Below are 21,999 nucleotides of genomic sequence, written 5' to 3' on the forward strand. Positions count from 1 at the left end.
GTCTTTCTGAATGAAACTATTGCTCTTTTAAATTATAAAATTAGTGTGTGAGACAAATGGATTAAGACATACCATTTTTGCTTACATCATAAATGGGTCAAATTCTGACAAAAACATATTTATTATACTAGATAGGCCAAACATTTGTTGAGTTTATTAGTGTCATGTTTACATTTTATAACCATGTTTAAAATGAAATATCCATAACTATTGGTTGTCATTAATAGTAAGAAATGTTTTTGAATATCCAATGTGAATTCCACAATTTTACAACAGCTCAGCTTTTTGATAAATGTAACTATTGAGGTACAAAAGAAGAAACAAACTCATAATTTGATATACAGGTCTTAGATTTTTTTTTTTTTTTTTTTTGAGGCAAGGTCTTGCTCTGTCACCCAGGCTGGAGTGAAGTGGTGCCATCTCGGCCCACTGCAACCTCCACCTCCCAGGTTCAAGCAATTCTCCTGCCTCAGCCCCCCACCACGTAGCTGGGACTACAGGTGTGCACCACCATGCCCGGCTAATTTTTGTGTTTTTAGTAGAGATGGGATCTCACCATGTTGCCCAGGCTGGTCTTGAACTCACGTGATCTGCTGGCCTCAGCCTCCCAAAGTGCTGGGATTACAGGCGTGAGCCACCGTGGCCAGATTTCTCTCTTTAAGCAAATTCTGACCAGTACACGTATTTCAGAAGTTATTTTTCTTACTCTCCTGCTCAGAATACTTCATGACCTCCCTTGCCTCATTGTTTTCACGATGAAAAGGTATCCTTGGGGTGACATGCAGATATGGTAGAGGAGGAAGCCAGAGTAAACAAGATGCATCTTCCTGTATCCTTAATCTTGAGGAAAAATTCTAATCTTAGGCATTTTTACAATACTATGGAATAAAATTAGTGGTAATTTTTAGATAAAACTCAAATTTAAAGAAAATATTTGAGCCAGAAGCACATCACTAAACCTCTTCTCTAGAGGAAACATAATCTTTCTAGTCCCTGGCACAGTAATGAATTGGATTAAGAAATAAATTCACTAATCCAAATATGCAACTAGAAGGGTATGTATAAGGCTAATAACAACTGCTTTTGGATGATAAAAATGATCTTTAAATAAAATTTTTTTTGCTCTTCCTGAGGTTTCTATGTCTATATAGTACTTTTATGCTAAGAAAAATTAAACTTAACAGAAAAATGCTTAATTTTTAGATATGAAAGCTTCATTGCATTATCAAATCTTTATCACTATAAACCAGATTTGTATTTCTTTAGTTTGTTTACTAATATAGTTTCAAACTAAAAGAGATTTAAATACCCCTTTTCTTACACTTACCTTTTTTTGAGTTCGGGGGGGGGGGGGGCTTGAAGAATGGGGAAACGACAGTGAAATCTCTCAACCACGAACTCAAGAAGTAATTCTTGAATTCCTTTTCAATATTGCTTTGAGAACTTAGAGCAAGCTGTTCCTCTGAAGCTGATTTTAAACTTATCTGATTTTGAAATTTTTCTTCCATGACAGTTAATTCATTATCATGTCTAAAGTTCCTCAACACAGTAGGATTCCTTTTTATACGTTTCCAAAAGTAAATCATTATATGGAGGTAAGGTTGCTTCAAATAATCACTTTTATTTTTCAAGGATTTCTCTCTCTCCTTTTCAAAAAACAAACTTTGCCCATCACAGAAATCATACATGCTTATTTATAATCAAGAAGATTCCTCTCACCCCTATAAGATTTCTTTCTCACCCAGAGTAAACCAGTAAAACAGTTTAGCATATGAATTATTCTGGTGAATCTATTCAACTATTTGATAATCTTTTACTTATTCAATAATGAACAGCTTTTTAGCTCATTAAATATTCACTTGCTATTTTAAATAGCTGCACAGTATCCTACTGAACATGTTAATCAGCCTTTTATTATTGAATGCTTTATAAACAATACCATAACAAACATATGGATTACTTCTTTAAAAAGTGTATCTGTTAATTGCTTTTACAATATTGAAAAACTGAGATAATTATTATTTTAATGTTTATAAATCTTAAGGATATATTGTAACTGGTTCATACCTATTTTTTTTTTTTTTTTTGGAGACGGAGTCTCGCTCTGTCGCCCAGGCTGGAGTGCAGTGGCGCGATCTCGGTTCACTGCAAGCTCCGCCTCCCGGGTTCACGCCATTCTCCTGCCTCAGCCTCTCGGAGCAGCTGGGACTACAGGCGCCCGCCACCACGCCCGGCTAATTTTTTGTATTTTTAGTAGAGACGGGGTTTCACCGTGGTCTCGATCTCCTGACCTCGTGATCCGCCCGCCTCGGCCTCCCAAAGTGCTGGGATTACAAGCGTGAGCCACGGCGCCCGGCTCATACCTATTTGAAGAATTTAAAAAGTCAACTATATAACTTGTCAGCATAAAATTAATATCTGAACTTTGGGACCTGATGTTTAGGCTACTGTTTTGAAGTTTCTTAAATTTAACTTTTTTTTCATATTGCTAATACATGTAAAAGGTTAACCTATATGAATAAATGAGAAACAATGATAGAAGTGTTATATACCTCAGGTGTGCGAAAGTAGAGAAAAAAATTATGAGCTACAGGTATAATATGTTCATTCCATGGGAAGGATGGTTAATGTTAGACTGTTAAGGTCAAGAAACAGTGCACGTGAGAAATTCTGCCTTACTAAAAAAAATGTACAGGCATTAGTTGGAGTGATGAAATGGCATAAATAAAGGCAAAGAGAAAGAAAAATGGATTAGGACTAGTTCATTTGAAGAAAAATTAAACAACATAGAAAATGTTGGGACAAGAACGCAAGATATCAAAATAAGAAATTTAAATTTTATACTATAGAAAAAAAATTTTAGGAAGAGTAAAAAAGTAGTGTATACTATATAGAAGATGAAATTGTTAGTTTAAAACAGCTAGAGGTGACTGGGCGCGGTGGCTCACGCCTGTAATCCCAGCAGTTTGGGAGCCGGGTGGGTGGATCACGAGGTCAGGAGTTTGAAACCAGCCTGGCTAACATAGTGAAATCCTGTCTCTACTAAAAAATACAAAAATTAGCTGGGCGTGGTGGCAGATGCCTGTAATCCCAGCTACGCAGGAGACTGAGGCAGGAGAATCGCTTGAACCCGGGAGGCGGAGGTTGCGGTGAGCCGAGATGGTGCCACTGCACTCCAGCTTGAGCAACCGAGTGAGACTCTCTCTCAACAACAGCAACAACAACAACAAAAAACAGCTAGAGGCAAAGAACTAGTTAAAATGCTGCTAAACAGAAACAAGTGAAAAACAACGAAGTACTTAATTATAGTAGAAATTTCAAGGATGAAGGAATCAAAGACACTGTGGTTCATTTGGGTATATGACAAACATGAGCAAATTCAGTGTGTTTCTTGGAGTCATTAGTTTTGGATCCACCTAAATTGATTACGCAGAAAACACTTTCAAAGCCAGCAATGCAAAATTTGCAAAGTCCTGATCATCACACATATACCTATTAACCACCCACTTAAACATTCTGTTTGTATTCTAAGTGGTCTGATGGGGGGTCTAATCTCAAATCAGATTCATAAAAATATTCTGTCCTACCTGTCAACGTCAAATAGGCTAAGGCACATACACATGTCAAAATTGTCTTAAACAAGTATGAAAAACTGGGCTGGGCGTGGTGGCTCTCACATGTAATTCCAGCACTTTGGGAGGCCGAGGTGGGCGAATCACAAGGTCAGGAGTTCTAGGGACCAGCCTGGCCAATATGGTGAAACCCCGTCTCTACTAAAAATACAAAAAAAATTAGCCGGACATGGTGGTGGGTGCCTGCAATCCCAGCTACTCAGGAGGCTGAAGCAGGAGAATTGCTTGGACCCGGGAGGCGGAGGTTGCAGTGAGCCGAGAATCGTGCCATTGCGCTCTAGCATGGGCAACAGAGCGAGACTCACTCAAAACAAAGTATGAAAAACTGAATCTGTAGCTCAGATATCTTGTAGCTTAAACAGCTACAAGATATGGCCCCTATCAACTCTCTGATCCTATTAGCTACTATTCTTCCTGTTTACATTTGATCACAGCTACATGTGCCCCTTTGCTGTTCCATGTACACACAAAAAATGCTTCAGCCTCAGGGTCTTTGTATTTGCTATTTCATCTGCTCAGAAGGGTCTTCCTCCAGGTACCTACATGGTTTGCTCCCTTATTGTTTCTAGGTCTTTGTTCAAGTGTCATCTCTGTAGGGTATTTCCTGACCATACTACTTAAAAATATCTCTCTTCTGCCTTACAAACACCTTTATCACAATCATTCTCTTTCTCTGCTTTATTTTCTCCACAGAACTTGTCACTCTCTGACATACCAAATATAGTACCTACCAGTTTTTTTTGTCCATTCATTCCATCACTCACTCCTCTACCCCCAAGATTAATAAGCTCCATGGGGGCTGGGATATATATTTTTTATTCAGTGATAATCTTCAGTACCTAAACAGTAAATAAATGTGTACCTCCCTATATATAAATGTTTCAAACCTATTTTTAATGTTGCTTGTCGAACATTAACATTTTCACACTTCCAGAAATGACATTAATAAAAATATAAACAAATTGATATAAAAATCTGTGTAGACTAAGCTAGAATTTACAAACTCTTAATAAAAGGTGTATTTAAGCTTTCTCAATTATGGGACAACAAATAATAGACTTCATTGCTTCATACTAAAATGGTATTTTTGACTAATCATAAGGAAACTTAAACTACCGTATAGTTATAATCACAGGTATTCAGTCCAAAGAGGCAGAAAGTTTTAGTGGTACTATGAGAACCTGTATCTCTAAAAATGTTAGCTCCATAAGTGTAAGCACTCCCAAATATCATAAGATAATAAAATGTGGAAACAGGCAAACTCTGGGGCGATTTAAAGTTTCTACTACTTCCTAAAGATTTTCTTTAATAGAATCATTCGTGCTAAGTAGATAAAAGTTACAAATTACAAAAGACACAGAATACATCCAATAACAAATTAATCAGACTGAGGAATATTTAGTGTAAAACTGGCTTAAAATTTTTTGTCAGCAGAATTTCTCAACATCTAACCCTATAGCAAGTAATACAAATAACAAGGAGATTCTTCAAACAGTTGGCATTTCTTCAAAACACAAGGGTCCAATTATAAGAAAAATATCACATTATTCAAAGTCCTACAGAATTAGAGGAGAATCTGTACTACTCATGTTTTTGCATAAATTCCATGATTTATAAATAAATAAACCCAAAATATAAATTATAAACATTTAATTTCAGTATAATGTAGACAAAAACAGCAGCTAACTTGTCATCTTTCACAGTAATTTTAACGTAAAAGGTTTAAACATTTATTTTGCCAATATATTTTTCATTGCATATAGGCTGAGAAAAAAAAAAGACATCCGAAATACCTGAGATGTATTTTATAAGTAAACAAAGTAAGAACATAAACTTAAATTTCTGGTGGAGGAGTTAAGTCTTCATTAAAAGGGTTCAAGCTATTAGTAATAAAATAGAAGTTATAAGTAATCCCTTGACATGTATAAAATAAAATTTTTTAGTAGATGGGAATGTAACGATGATAGTCTCTTATTTCTTCTCCCAGATATGCAAGTGATATATCTAAATACTTACTAGAGCCAAATCTATCTCAAAAGTTTAGGTCATTTTTTTTTTTCCTTTTTGATAGTATTCAATGAGAAATAACACTTTAAATAAAACTTTTTCCATGAGGAAGGTACAGTAATTATCCACCTGCAAAAGGAAAAAAACACAATTTGATTTAGAATGTCAACTTCTAAATATATAAATATATTAATTTAGAGAAACAATAGTTTATGAAAGTATAATCTTGCTAATCCAAGTAGGGCTAACTGATGCATGTAACAGTAATGACACTTAGTGGCTTAAAAACACCTATAACTCTGACTTAACCAAAAAGATACATAACTGACTGAAGAAAATCTTTAATGTTAAATATGGAATTTAGTCTACAGCTAGGCTAAGTTTTCAAATCTACTATCACATATTAATCTATGTGATCTTAAGAGATTTGTACTTGAACATAAGATGCAAATAGAATGACTGAAATACATTTCTTGCTACCTCCTGGATACTCTCCTGTAGTCCTCTGAGTAAGCTCCAAACTCAATCCATAATCCAAGTAACAGACTTAAGATGTTCAATATTGGAACTCTTTGGCATCAATTAAAAAAGAAACCTAAATGAAAAAGATTAGTATTTTTTTCCAAACAAGAAGAAATGAAAACTTAATATATACCCCTATATAACTATATGCAGTTTGTTTTGCAAAACAAAAAGCCAAAATAAGATTAACACTGAAAGGTATAAACTTTCATTTTACTGCTGGCTCCTTATGTGTTTCAAAATTGTAACTCTACAAATAAAACATCCAGTACTGTTGAGAGTTTCCTAAATGTTATTTTTCATTAGATATCAACAGGCCACCTCCTCTTCTCTAAGAAGAGACTGTAATGTACATACTATAAGTTTTAATGCAGCATTTTTCCTATATTTTCTTACTTCTCAAATATTTCAATTTTCCTTTAATCCATTGTCAGGATTAAAAACAAGAAGTCTTCATTTAGCTATAAAAGCTCCAAATGATCCTTCATCACACTTAAGAGCACTTAAAGATATAAAGAATCATCTGGTAAATGTAAAATGCAAATTTTTTCTTGTCATTTAGAAGACAGATTGAATGTAATTTTCGAAAACCTGACTTCAGATACATTTAGGAATACAAAGAAAAAGAAACAAAAAACACCTAACTCCTAGGTTGTTCTAAAAAATATTAGACAGTATTGGGTAAACTTTGTAATTCATTCAATAAATATTCTAAGCATTTGTGTTAGGTCCTAGAATATTTTTAGTGGAATCAAAAATTATATATTTGGTGAAGTCTTTCATGCAATGGTTGAAAGGAAATAAAGCAAGTTAAGAGCTTGATAAATGATTTTTAAAAGCACCAACACAGTGTTTCCATGTAAACGCTGGCATTTAGTTCTATCCACTATGTATGGTATATTGGGAACAAAATGTTGCTGGATAAAAAATGAGAACTTTTATATAATATTTTATCTTCAAATTAGAATTTAAACAAAAAGGTCCTTAAGCTTTTGAATACAATTTCTTTTCTTTTGTTGTTGAGACAGAGTCTCACTCTGTCGCCCAGGCTGGAGTGCAGTGGCATGATCTCGGCTCACTACAACCTCTGCCTCCTGGGTTAAGGCGATTCTGCTGCCTCAGCCTCCCATGTAGCTGGGATTACAGGCCCCCGCCACCATGCCTGGCTAATTTTTGCATTTTTAGTAGAGACGGGGTTTTGCCATGTTCACCAAGCTGGTCTTGAACTCCTGACCTCAGAGGATCCACCCACCTCGGCCTCCCAAAGTGCTGGGATTACAGGCGTGAGCCACCGTGCCCAGCCTGGAATACAATCCCCTTTCCCTTTCCCCTCCTTTCCAGGCTGGAGTGCAGTGGTGTGATCTCGGCTCACTGCAACCTCCGCCTCCTAGATTCAAGTAATTCTCCTGACTCAGCCTCCTGAGTAGCTGGGATTACAGGCGCACGCCACCACGCCCAGCTAATTTTTGTATTTTTAGTTGAGATGGGGTTTCACCATGTTGGTCAGGCTGGTCTTGAACTCTTGACCTTGTGATCCGCCTGCCTCAGGCTCCTAAAGTGCTGGGATAACAGGTGTGAGCCACCGTGCTTGGCTCAAATACAATTTCTTAAATTACATCTGAAGTACTTCATAAATTTCCAAAATAGACAATTCTGATTGTAAAGGACTAATTAACAACTGCTTTTATTTTGTAGATTTTCTGCATGGTTACAACTGAAAACTCTAAGACACTCTTTGTACAAAATAACACCAGAGTTATGATACACTACGCAAATACACTCATTTTCTCCTGAACATCATTTTTAAGTTTAATGACTTTAAAACATTACAGATAAGGAAAAGAACATAAATAGAGCATTTTTGTTCAGATTTTTGTTGTTGTTGCTGTTAAGATGGAGTCTCGCTCTGCTGCCCAGGCTGGAATTCAAGTGATTCTCCCGGGTACAAGTGATTCTCCTGCCTCAGTAGCTGGGATTACAGATGCCCGCCACCACACCCGGCTAATTTTTTATTTTTAGTAGAGACAGGGTTTCATCACATTGCCCAGGCTGGTCTCGAACTCCTGACCTCACATGATCCACCTGCCTTGGCCTGAGATTACAGGCATGAGCCACCATGCCCAGCCTTTTGTTCAGATTTTAATTAAATTAGGCCAGGGGTGGTGGCTCATGCCTATAATCCCAGCACAGTGGGAGGCTAAGGCAAGACTGCTTGAGCCCAGGAGTTTCAAACCAGCCTGGGCAGCATAGTGAGACCCTGTCTCTTATTTTTATTTATTAGTTTTAATTTTTAAATTTTTATTTATTTTTTTGAGACGGAGTTTCACTCTTGTTGTCCAGGCTGGATTGCAATGGCGCGATCTTGGCTCATTACGACCTCCACCTCTCGGGTTCAAGCAATTCTCCTGCTTTAGTCACCCGAGTAGCTGGGACTACAGCCATGTGCCACCACGCCTGGCTAATTTTTTGTATTTTTAGTAGAGACAGGGTTTCACCATGTCGGTCAGGTTGGTCTCGAACTCCTGACCTCACATCATCCACCCTCCTTGGCCTCCCAAAGTGCTGGGATTACAGGCTTAAGCCACTGTGCCAAGCTCTACTTTTCTTATTTTTTTTTTTTTGTTGAGACAGAGTCCCCCTCTGTCACCCAGGCTGGAGTGCAGTGACGCGATCTTGGCTCACTGCAAGCTCCGCCTCCCAGATTCACGCCATTCTCCTGCCTCAGCCTCCCGAGTAGCTGGGACTACAGGCGCCCGCCACCACGCCCAGCTAATTTTTTTGTATTTTTAATAGAGATGGGGTTTCACCGTGTTAGCCAGGATGGTCTTGATCTCCTGACCTAGTGATCCACCCGCCTTGGCCTCCCAAAGTGCTGGGATTACGGGCATGAGCCACTGAGCCTGGCTGTCTACTTTTATATTTAATAAAAATTTTTAAGAATACAAAAAAGTTAAAAAAATTATGTTGACATATTTATATCAATAAAATTAACTACAATCATAGTTTGGTCTTACTCTGAGTTAAATCTTGAATATAAAAAAGTAAACAAAGTAAACAAGACCTTATTTTTGACTTATCAAACAAAAATCTTTGGCTAAGGATTTAAGAAGACATTTTAATAAAAACATGAAAAAAATAGTATACTGTTATAAAGTTAGAAGAAATAAGACTAAGACCCCAATCTATCATGTGTAGCAAATTATTTGAGTTTTGTGTTTCCTTAGCTATCCAATGAGTGAGTTGGTCACTTTTAAGAGTTTTCCTACCTTTAAAGTTATGGTTAAGTGTGACGTTTTGAGAACCAGAATTTTAGGTATTTAATTCACATATTTTGATGCCTTTTCCCCTTCAGATATAAAGAAATATTCAGAAACAGTACTAAATATTATCTTCTAAGCTCTGTCCAAAATGCTTAATATATTTTATATTTACCTATAAAGATGTATTTTAAAAGTAATTTCAAAACAAAGGGAAAACTAGAATTTGTTTTATCCCAAGTAAAAATCTGAATTAATGTCTATGTTGAATATAAATGTGCATTAAAATAAATTCCTCTAATGCTGCATAAGCTTTTTAAAAAAACTCTTGATGGCATTCAATACAATTATTAAATTGCAATTATACTATTTTAAGAGACAATACATCTGAAAAATTAGTATTAATTCATTCTTACAGAATCATACTAAAAATAAGATTATCAATAATACTGAAAAGACACTATCAATAAAACTGAAAACACATTAGTAACATTAATACACATTAAAATACAACTGTAGAGTATGGTCAACCTTACTTCAGCAGCACAGTTAATACTGGAGATAATTTTAGAATCTTAACGCCAATATTTACGTGCTGCTAAGGCACTGCTGACATTGCTATCGTTAAGAGCTATGAACAAAAAGAAATATATTTTCTTCAGAAGATCAGATCCTTGTATTTTTGAGGCAGCACAATATGGCCTGCACCTTTTCAAAATCCACAAACCATTATGTGCTGCTACTTTACTCCAAGGTTTTGTTTTTTTTAAACACACATTCGCGCCTAAAGAATATAAAAAATATTTTCTTTCAGAAAAAAAGAATGCATGTAAAAAAATCTATGTTTAAACATTATAACATTGATGTAATATGCATAATTATTTTTAAGGAGATTTTAAGTAGAATAAAAAAACATTTCTACATCAAAAACTTAACTGAAGTCCACTCTGTGCCCAGCACAGTGCTATAGGTTTAGAAACAGAAAGAAAAAAATGAGGAAAAGAAAAGCATTTATTTGCTATGCCAACTTAACAGGGCAATGCAATTAAATGCTTAAACTTTTGAATATATTCAATATATGAATTTATTTTTCCTTGTATAAACAAACAAGTAAATTTATAAAATTTGATCTTTACCTTGGTAAAAGCAGAATTTACAAACATTTTGTTCCTTGCAGTACACCTTTCAAAAGACATCTTCATCAAATAGGTAAGACTTCACATCAAGGGAAAAACATGAAATGACATACAAGAGCTCAGTTTCAATAAACTTAAGCTAGCAAAATGCAAATACACTTTTAAAGAAAAATACTTTAATTCTAAATGTTACTTTTATTAAATATCTAATTAAGACATTTTAATTCTAAATATAATTAAGAAAAAAAGCTCTAAACAAATTCTCCCTTAAATAATTTGTTATTAATAATCCAAATATTTTACTTTCAACATTGATCTTCATACTAGAAGTTCTCTTAGAGTTGGATATCATTTGATACAGTAATTCTAAAATACAAATCCTTAAGTAATTTTAAAATATGAATCCTTGGGATGATGAGTTAATTTGGTACCCTGAGATGAGAAATAAAACAAATCCTGTAGCTCTTGATCTTCCTATTCCCTGTTTCTGGCCCATTTACCAGGTAAGGAAGAAACTCCTAGTTTCCACTTACTCAGATGTAGAAATGAAATTCCTTTTCTCTAAAAGATATCAGAAAATTGCCACCACTTTAGTGGTGCCACCATTCAAGCCTGGACAATCTTTTTTGCCCCATGTTCTCATCATTAAAATGACTATGCTAAAGTCACAATACATCTATTACAGAATAGTAAGGTGAGGTACACAACCAAAGCACTAAAATTTGCTCTTCCATTCTAGTATCTAATTACTTATACAAAGCACAAGTCCACATTCCATATGAATTTTTTCTGAGTATTTTTCCCATTAATAAAAAATATATGTACCTAATCTCCTATCTAAGCAACCTGGATTTCACATATGACTCTGCTCTTTATTCTCTCAAGTTTCTGCACAACGTTTTTTTAATTGTTTTTTATTTTTTCTTTTTTAAGAGAGCAGTTTCCGTATCTTTTAGAGAAAAAAAAATTCATTTCTACATCTGAGTAAGTGGAAACTTTAGGAGTATACTTCCTTACCTGGTAAATGGACCAGAAATAGGTAGGGAATAGGAAGATCAAGAGCTACAAGATTTGTTTTATTTCTCATCTCAGGGTACTCTGTTGCCCAGGCTGGGGTACAGTGCCATGATCGTAGCTCACTGCAGCCTTGACCTCCTGGGCTTAAGTGATCCGTCCACCTCAGCCTCCCAAGTAGCTGGGACTACAAGTGCACACCACCACGCACAGTTCTTTACATTTTTATTTTATTGTAGAGACAGAGTCTTGCTATGTTGCCTAGGATGGTCTTGAACTCCTGGCCTCAAGCAATCCTCCTGCCTTGGCCTCCCAAAGTCCTAAAATTACAGGCAAAAGCCACCATGCCTGGCCTGCACTTTTTTTTTTTTTTTGAGACGGACTGGGTTTCACCATGTTAGTCAGACTGGTCTTGAACTCCTGACCTCAGGTGATCCGCCTGCCTTCGCCTCCCAAAGTGCTGAGATTACAGGCGTGAGCCACTGCGCCCATCCTGGCCTGCACAATTTTTAACATGTAACCAAGATAAATTCGTTTGCATTCACTTGAGAACTATATATTTGTATTTATCAATTATATTAAGGAATTGTCCTTCGGGGTCCCCCTCATCACATACATTTTCCAGATAGAAACTTAAACATAATTTTTTTTCAAATACGAAAGGTGCCTGTAAATTATTTAACACATATTTTATTGAATATCTACTATGTGCCAGGCACTGTCCCAGTTATTACACTAGTTGGTAGTATACCAGATAGTCTCTTTTCAGAAAGAGTAAAGTCATTTTAAGACAACTTAAAGTAAAGTGAAGGATCTTAAGCTGAAGAATTTAGTGCCAGCAAAGGATGGTTTCAGTTTCAGAGAGGTTTGGTTTTAAAAATGTCAAGATAACAGGAGAAGCAGCTTTGAGGCAGCAGATGAGTTCCCAGACACCATTAAGAAAATCGGTGGGGGCCGGGCACGGTGGCTCACGCCTGTAATCCCAGCACTTTGGGAGGCTGAGGCGGGCGGATCACGAGATCAGGAGATCGAGATCATCCTGGGTAACATGGTGAAACCCTGTCTCTACTAAAAATACAAAAAATTAGCCAGACATGGTGGCGGGCACCTGTAGTCCCAGCTACTGAGGAGGCTGAGGCAGGAGAATAGCGTGAACCCGGGAGGCGGAGCTTGCAGTGAGCCGATCTACAAAAAAAAAAAAAAAAAAAAAAAAAGAAAATCGGTAGAAAAAGGTTTTTTTTTTTTTTTTTGAGACGGATCTTTTCTGTCGCCAGGCGGTTGTGGGGCCCTCTCGGTCATGCAAGTCCTCTGGTCATCCATCTCTCTGTCTTGCCTCCGACAGTGGACTACAGGCACCTGCCACCACATTTAGTAGAGACAGGGTTTCACCATGTTAGCCAGGATGGTCTCAATCTCCTGACCTCGTGATCCGCCCGCCTTGGCCTCCCAAAGTGCTGGGATTACAGGTGTGAGCCACCGCGCCCAGCCCAGGAAGGGATTTTAATGCTGATAAATGTGCCCTATCCCGGAAGAAAATGCCACAAAGGACATTTATTAGTAAGGAAGAAAAGCAAGCACCAGGATTTAAGGCAGGAAGAGATAGGCAAACTCTACTGTTCTGTGCAAATGCAGTCAGTTTGCTGCCCTTAGCCATAAAGCTGCTAATCCCTGAGCCTCAAAGGGAAAAAACACCAGCAGCCAGTCTTTTGGTTGTACAACAAGAAGGTATGGACGAGAATGCTTTTTCTGGATTGGTTCCATCAATGCTTTGTTCCCAAAGTCAGGAAGTACCTTGCCAATAAGGGACTGCCTTTTAAAGTTCTTTTGATATTGGACAATACTCCTGGCCACCCAGAACCACAAGTTCAACACCAAAAGCACTGAGGTGGTCTATGTGCCCCCACACAATGTCTTTATTTCATCCTCTGTATTAGGGTCATAAGGACCTTTGCAGCTCATTATACATTGTACTCTGTGGAAATGACTATCAACGCTGTGGAAGAGAACCCTGATAGAATAACATGAAAGTCTGGAAGAATTATACCACTGATTATGCACTGTTGTTACAGAAAAAGCTGTGAATGCCATCAAGTCTTAAACACATTCCTGGAGAAAACCGTGTCCAGATGATGTGTATGACTTCACAGGATTTATGACAGAGACAATCGAGGAAATCATGAGAGACTGTGGATATGACAAAAAAAGGTATGGTGGGGGAAGGCCGAAGGGTTTCAAGATATGGATCTTTGAGAAATTCAACAGCTAACAGACACCATACCACAGAAATTAACAGACAACTTGATTGAGATGATTGGTTCTGAACTAGTGCCAGATGATGAGGAAGACAACACAGAAGCAGTGCCAAACATATACTGCTGGCACTGACATTAGAGAGTCTGGCAGAAGGGCTGCAATTATTCAAGACTACTTTTGATTTCTTTTATGACATGGACCCTTCTATAATATGGGCACTGAAACTAAAGCAAAAGGTGGACAGATGATTGGTTAATATATAAAAACACTTTTTAGAAAAATAAAAAAAGCAAAAAAGTCAGGCAGAAATTACGATTATTTCTGTAAAGTTACACCAAGAGTGCCTGGCCTTTCCTGCCTCCTGTCCCACCTCCTCCACCTCTTCCACTCCAGAGACAGCAAAACCAATCCCTTTTCTTCCTCAGCCTGCTCAATGTGAAAACAGTGAAGATGAAGGCCTGTATGATGATCTACTTCCATTTAATCAATAGTGAATATATTTTCTTTAGCTTACTTTAATATGGTATATGATAAACATAACATATAGAATATGTTATTGACTTTATGTTATTGGTAAGGCTTCTGGTCAACAGTAGGCTATCTGTAGTTGAGTTTTAGGGAAGCCAAAAGTTATACATAGATTTTCAACTGCATGGGGATTGGTGCCTCTAATCCTCACATTGTTCAAGGGTCAATTGTATTTTTAAAATTGTGGTTCAATATACATAAAAGTCACCATTTTAACCAGTTTTAAGTGCATACTTCTGTGGTATAAATGTTTGCCCTGTTGTGCAACCCTCCATCTCCAGAACTTTTTCATCTTCCCCAAGTGATACTGCTTAAACACTAACTGCCCATCTCCTCTGCCCCTCAGCCTCAGGAAATCACCATTCTACTTTCTGTCTCTATGAATTTGCCTATTCTAGTTATCTCATATAAGTGGAATCATACAGTATTTGTCCTTTTGTGTCTGGCTTACTTCACTTAGCATAACTTTTTCAAGATTCATCCATGTTGTAGCATGCAACAAAATTTTCCTCTTTACAGTTGAATAGTTTTCCATTGTGTGTGTATAATTTTGTTTGTCCATTCATGTGATGATGGGCATTTAGGTTGTTTCTGTCTTTGGGCTATTATGAATAATGCTGCCATGAACATGGTGTGCAAATATCTTTGAAATCCTTCTTTCAATTATTTTGGGTATATGTCCAAGTGGAATTGCTGGATCTTACAGTAATTCTATTTTTAATTTTTTTGAGAAACTGCCATACTGTGTTCTACAGTGGCTACACCATTTTACATTCTCACCAGCAATTTACAACTTCTCCCATCCTTGCCAACATGTTATTTTCTGGTTTTGTTTTTGATAATAGCCATTCTAATGAAAATGAAGTGGTATCTCATTGTGGTTTTCACTTCCATTTCCCTAATGAATAGCGATGTTGAGCATCTTGTGTTTGCTGGCCAATTGTATATCTTCTTTGGAGAAATGTCTATTTAAGTCCTTTGCCCATTTTTTGACTGGGTTGTTTACTTTTTATTGAGTTTATACATTCTGGATATTAATCTCTTATTAGATACATGATTTGCAAATATTTTCTCCGATTCTGTGGACTGACTTTTCACAGTGATAGTGTCCTTTGATGCACAGAAGTTTAAATTTTTTTTTTTTTTTTTTGAGATGGAGTCCCATTCTGTTGCCCAGGCTGGAGTGCAGTGGCGCGATCTCGGCTCACTGCAATCTCCGCCTCCCAGGTTCAAGCAATTCTCCTGCCTCAGCCTCCTGAGTAGCTGGGACTACAGGTTCCCACCACCACGCCCAGCCAATTTTTGTGTTGTTTTACCACGTTGGCCAGGCTGGTCTCAAACTCCTAACTTTCTGATTCACATGCCTCGGCCTCCCGAAGTGCTGGGATTACAGGCGTGAGCCACAGCGCCTGGCCAGAAGTTTTAAATTTTGATGAAGTCCAATTGATCTACTTGTTTCGTCTGTGCTTTTGGTGTCATATCTGAGAAATCACTGCCAAATCCAATGTCTTGAAGCTTTTGCTCTTTGTTTTCTTCTAAGAGTTTCGTATTTTTTAACTCTTATGCTTAGGGCTTTGATTTAGAAATTAATTTTTAGTTACTTTTTGTATATGGTGTATGGTAAGGGTCCAACTTTGTTTTTTGCTGGTGTGGATATCCAATTTTCCCAATACTATTTGTTGAAGAGTCCTTTCTTTACTGAATGAGGATCTTTGGCACTTCTTGGCACCTTTGGTGAAAATCACTTGAAAATATATGCAAGGGTTTATTTGTGGGCCCTCGGGTCTATTTTCATGAATCTATATGTCTAGCTTTATGCTTTGTAGGAGGTTTTGAAATCAGGTAGTGAGACCTCCGACTCTCTTTTTAAAATTTGTTTTGGTTATTTCATGTCCTTTGAGATTCCATATGAATGTGAGAATAAATTTTCCCATTTCTGTTAAACAAAATTTAGGATTTTGATAGGAATTGCATTCAACCTGTAGATCATTTTGGGCAGTACTGTCATTTTAACAATATTAAGTCTTCCAATCCATAAATGTGGGATGCCTTTCCATTTATTTATTGTCTTTAATTTCTTTCAGCAATTTTTTTTGTAGTTGCTGTACACAAGTCTTTTACCTCCTTGGTTACGTTTATCCCCAAATATTTTATTCTTTTTGGTGTTTTATAAATGTAATTGTTTTAATTTCCTTTTTGAATTGTACATTGTTAGTGAACAGACACACAATTGATTTTTGTGTGATTTTGTATCATACAACTTTGTTAAATTCATTAGTTCTAACCGTTTTTGGTGGGATCTTAAGGGTTTTCTAGATACATGATTGTGTCATCTGTGAACAGGGATAATTTTTCTTTACTATTATCTTTTATATCTAAAATTGGTTTAAGGGCTTTCTGGCAATCTTGGTCCATTCATTCTCTAATTCTCCTAGAAACACATCAGACAGCTGTGTCCCCTCTCTTCTTTCAAACTTCCAACACTTTCCCTTTCATTTTTACTTTCATTGAGAAAACAGAAACTATCAGAAATTTCCTCAGTTCCCATCAAATCTATCTAACATGTATCTGTGTGCATACAACTCTTCCTTCTTTCTAGTATCAATGAACCCTCACTGTTCATAAGACAAATTCCTTCTCTTTTATCCTCACTTACTTACTTAAGGATATTCCTTTAGATATTCTCCTGCATCTTTAATCTTCCTCTCTGTTGCATGATTCCTATCAGCAAACATGCTACAATTTATCTCAGCATAATTTTATCTCTTAAAGACTGTTACTATCTGTAATAACATTACGATTTTATCACTGATGTTTTAGTAAACAACCATGGAGGAAGACTTTTTCCTTATCCATTTTCCTTTCATTTCTAACTATCTGATTTATATTTGAAAGCCTGAAACATTTAAACTATTAAAATATTTATTATAATTCTCCAGAAAAAAATATGAAAATTCTTGATTTAAATGTATTAACAAATTGAAAGATTCAGTGGAACAATTCCAGGCACATAGAGAAGATATATCTCTTTCTTTTCTTGTTTTCAATAACAATAATAATCTCCTCCCAGTGTGGTATAGTTTGATCTTTCCTTTCCACTTATCTTCGCCTTATGGGCTGCCAAAGTAGTTTTATACTATGCCTTCAAAAAGGGACTATTTTAAATTTAAAATTTCCTGGAGTCTATAAGTTTAGACTATTTCTACTCACATGATAGGGATATTCAGATACTAATACATGCCATCAATATGGCTTTGCTAGTTTGTTGTTTAGACATGTCCTTATATGGCACTACATTACTTTAGGTTTTCTGAACATTTTACTTTCAATCCAGCATCAACACAATCTGTAATGGTAATTACTTTCTCCAAATATGCCTTAATTCTATTCTGCACTTGAAGCTCTAAGGAACTGTGTACATACAGTGCCTGGGCTACAGAATGACTATCCTTGCTCAATGACAGTGGAATAATACACAGTATGTCAGTATTATACCAGACGGAAAATTTATAAATAGCTATTCTTTAATATCTTTATGTAAAGCCCTGAGTTATGGGGTCTAAAATAAATGCATGACAATTTCACTAAACATGGTAATTTTTTTTTTTTTTTGAGACAGAGTCTTCTTTTGTCACCTAGGCTGGAGTACAGTAGCGTGATCTCAGCTCACTGCAACCTCCTCCTCCCAGGCTCAAGCTATCCTTGCACCTCAGCCTCCCAAGTAGCTGGGACTACAGGCCTGTACCACCACGCCCAGCTAAGGTTTGTATTTTTTTTTTTTTACAGACGTGGTTTCATCATGTTGGCCAGGTTGGTCTCAAACTCATGGCCTCAAATGATCCTCCCGCCTTGGTGTCGCAAAGTGCTGGGATTACAGGCATGAGCTACCATGCCTGGTGAAACATGGTAATTTTTTTTTATTACCCTACTATGAAGTTGAAAGTCTTATAAAGTGTCCAAATATATAACATTTACAGGAAAGATTAAAATGTGCTTTTGCTTGATTCTTGTTTCTGGAATATAAATACTTAAAGACAAAAAGGCTCTATTAACTAGAGAAGATACCTTTAAAATTCAGTTAGGAATACGCATTCAATAAAATAATAATCAGATTTAATCCAATATGACTGTTTTATAATATAAAAAACCTAGTTGTTGAGTTTAGGCAAATATAAAGTTTTACTGTTTCTAAACTGCCTTGATTTCTTCCGATGAAAAAATGACTGAAAGATTGCTTAAAAACTGTGTATGAAGTAGATTTCAATCTGGAAAATTTATTCCAGAAAGTCAGACTATATATGTAAGCCCCCGAAATGTTATTTTAATATTAGATTCTCTTATAATCATTTCCTTATACAAAAAGTTAAACTTCTTAGAAATCAAACATTCATATTTTATTTGATGATTTTACTTCCTAAATACTAAATGACTAAATTACAAAAATATGTTAGTCAAGAAATGCAATATAAAAGGTTTGATAAATATGCTATTTACATTTTTTTCTTACATTCTTCTTTTGCTCCCTTTTATGTCCTAATCATTCATACTTGCCCATTGTTATTCTTAACACTCAATTTTCATCTTGTGTCAATCATCCCTTGTATTCAGCTAGTCAATAAAACGAATTGATTCTTCAAGACCTCAGTTCATTGATTTCTTCGCCATTCTTGATTTCATACCTTAAATCTAGATTTAAGTATCTTATAAATCCAATTGCATTTTAGCTGGACCTCCTAGTCCTTAATCAATTAATAAATCTTCCCAAAGTTACATATTCGAGAATGTATCTAGGCTGGATGAGGTGGCTCATGCCTGTAATCCCAGCACTTTTGGAGGCTGAGGTCGGAGGATTGCTTGAGCCCAGGAATTTGAGAGACCAGCCTGGGCAACATAGCAACACCCCATCTCTACAAAAAAATTTTTATTATTATTTTTTAACTTTTATTTTAAGTTCAGTGGTACAACTGCAGGTTTGTTATGTAGGTAAACTTTTATCATGGGAGGTTTTTTTTGTTTGCTTTTTTTTTTTTTTTTTTTTTTTTGAGACAGAGTTGTACTCTGTTGCCCATGCTAGGGTGCTGTGGCTCAGTCTTGGCTCCCTGTGATCTCCACCTCCCAGGTTCAAGTGATTCTCCTGCCTCAGCCCCCCGAGTAGCTGGGATTACAGGCCAGTGTCACAAAGTTGGGCTAACTTTTTTGTATTTTTAGTAGAGATTGGGTTTTGCCATGTTGGCCAGGCTGGTCTTAAACTCCTGACCTCAAGTGATACACCCACCTCAGCCTCCCAAAGTGCTGGGACTACAGGCATGAGCCACCATCCCAGGTCTGTCATGGGAGTTTGTTGCACAGATTATTTCATCACCCAGGTATTAAGCCTAGTACCCATTAGTTATTTTTCCTGATCCTGTCCCTCCTCCCACCCTCCACCCTCCGAAAGACCACAGTGTGTATTGTTCCCCTCTATGTGTCCATGTGCTCTCATCATTTAGCCCTCCCCACACAAAAAATTTAAAAATCAGCTGGGCATCTGTAATACCAGCTACTCAGGAGCTGAAGTGGGAGGAATCACTTGGGCCCAGGAGTTTGATGCAGCACTGAGCCATAATCATGCCACTGCACTGCACTCCAGCCCAGGTGACAGAGCAAGACCTTGTTTCTTTTTTTTTTTTGAGATAGAGTCTCGCTCTGTCACCCAGGGTGGAGTGCAGTTGTGCCATCTCGGCTCACTGCAAGCTCCGCCTCCCGGGTTCACGCCATTCTCCTGCCTCAGCCTCTCCGAGTAGCTGGGACTACAGGCGCCCGCCACCACGCCCGGCTAATTTTTTGTATTTTTAGTAGAGACGGGGTTTCACCGTGGTCTCGATCTCCTGACTTCGTGATCCGCCTGCCTTGGCCTCCCAAAGTGCTGGGATTACAAGCGTGAGCCACTGCACCCGGCCTAAGACCTTGTTTCAAAAAAAAAAAATAATAATAATAATAATAATTTCTAGTTTCCTAAGTAGAATCTCTACTTTCTGCCTAAGTATCAAGGTCTGTATAATTAAGATCTATCCAATGTTTCCTGCTTTTCTCCAAAGAAAACACTTCCATTCCAATTAAATGGTCTTTTTTAAGATATTAACAACCACTAAGAACTTTTGAATACAGAAAATTATTATTATTATTAGGTACTGTGCTGGGCAGATAACTGGTTTTATTCCATACTTATCTCTCCATTCAAAATGGACTAGCTGTGAGGAAATCTTTACTAGTATAGACCATGCCATTTCTTCAATCCTTTATCTTAGTCCACTGGAAATATCATCGTGACTCCATCCCTAAAATCTCTGCTTTTATGTTTGCTGGCTGAAAGAAAAGCCACTTTCCCTAACCAGATACAGAAAGAGCCCTAATGGCTAGATGTAGAGCCAAAGAAAAGAGATTCTAAAAAAAAATACAAAAATATTTTGAAGACAGAATCATTCAGTCCTTATCCTTTATACAACAACCATAGTTCCAAGTCTGGTGATTTATATTCTGGTCTGTGGGCCTTTGATATACCAGAACTCTCCATTCTTATAATCTTTCAACAAAAAAAAGTAGTTATATTGAAAGATGAGACAAAATAAGTAAATTAAATGTCTTGCTTAATAATTCAACTTGAATATAATAAATCTGAGTAGATGGGAATCTTTAAATCTCTTAAGTTGGTTTTCTATGTTAGAATTTAATATATTTTAAGAAATATGGAAAAAATAAATTGTATATAAGTTAATTTTTTTCCTTGTTAATGAGTTACGACTTTAATTTCCAATAACATTTTTTAGACATTTTCTTACATGTGCTCTATTATCAGTTCATCTGTAGTTTACATAAAGTTGTTATTGCATTTAACAAAACCATTTAGAAATTCTTTTAAATTTATTTGTCCTTACAATCTGTTCTCATTGAAATTCTAGTCATGTCTCCTAAACTATAAAATCATCCTCAGTACAATAAATCTACTGGTCAATTTCTACATTTTAAATTTACTATCAGTAAAATAAACAGCAGAAATTTACACAAGCACATCTAGTAGTGAACAGGTGTTCAACAAATACCTACTGAATCTAAATTTACAGGATTTGAAATTCTAACACACTTAAGTGTTTCAGTGAACTGCAGCTCAACATGACCTGATAGTATTGATGAAAAAAAAAGCTAGTGCAATCAGACTGCACTATAGAACTTTATTCACAGATGCAGTGTTTTGTACCTATACCACATTAAGTATATTGCAATTAATTCTATATACAATTATTTTAAAAGGAATACTAACAAAATGTAACAGATCCAAAGTAGGGTATCCAGAATACTAATGGTCTAGAAATTAATGCTATGACAGTGGAAGGACCTGAGAATGTACAGCTTAGAGAAAAGACATAAAAACAATTTTTAGACAGTAGATCTAGGGCCAGAGAACAAAGTTATAAACAGAAGATCTTCAAATGATGTTTCATTCAACATCGTTTCATTTTTAACACTGAAGAGGAAAAATATAGAGATTTCTGTCTGGTGCCACAGTGTGTGGAGTTTCCACGTTCTCCCCATGTCTGCATGGGTTTTCTCCCACATCCCAAAGATGTGCATGTTATGTTAGTTGGCACATCTAAATTGTCTCAGTATGGCTGA

The 21,999-nt window shown here is 36.5% G+C and overlaps 1 protein-coding gene across 4 annotated transcripts in view; it reads right to left on the bottom strand.

The window, feature by feature from the left end:
- The window catches only part of LOC116467287 (uncharacterized), a 135,144-nt gene that overhangs the window by 48,333 nt on the left and 64,812 nt on the right, over window positions 1–21,999 (bottom strand). The window contains exon 4 of one of the 4 annotated variants that reach the window (XR_009213265.1): window positions 10,161–10,633. The exons of the other annotated variants lie outside the window; for them this stretch is intronic. The gene's annotated coding sequence lies outside the window, so the exon portion shown is untranslated. Of the gene's footprint in view, window positions 1–10,160; window positions 10,634–21,999 lie in introns of those variants that run through there. 4 annotated transcript variants of the gene reach the window in all.

The sequence above is a fragment of the Hylobates moloch genome, unplaced genomic scaffold (genome assembly GCF_009828535.3).
Source record: "Hylobates moloch isolate HMO894 unplaced genomic scaffold, HMol_V3 SCAFFOLD_4, whole genome shotgun sequence".
NCBI lineage: Eukaryota > Metazoa > Chordata > Mammalia > Primates > Hylobatidae > Hylobates > Hylobates moloch.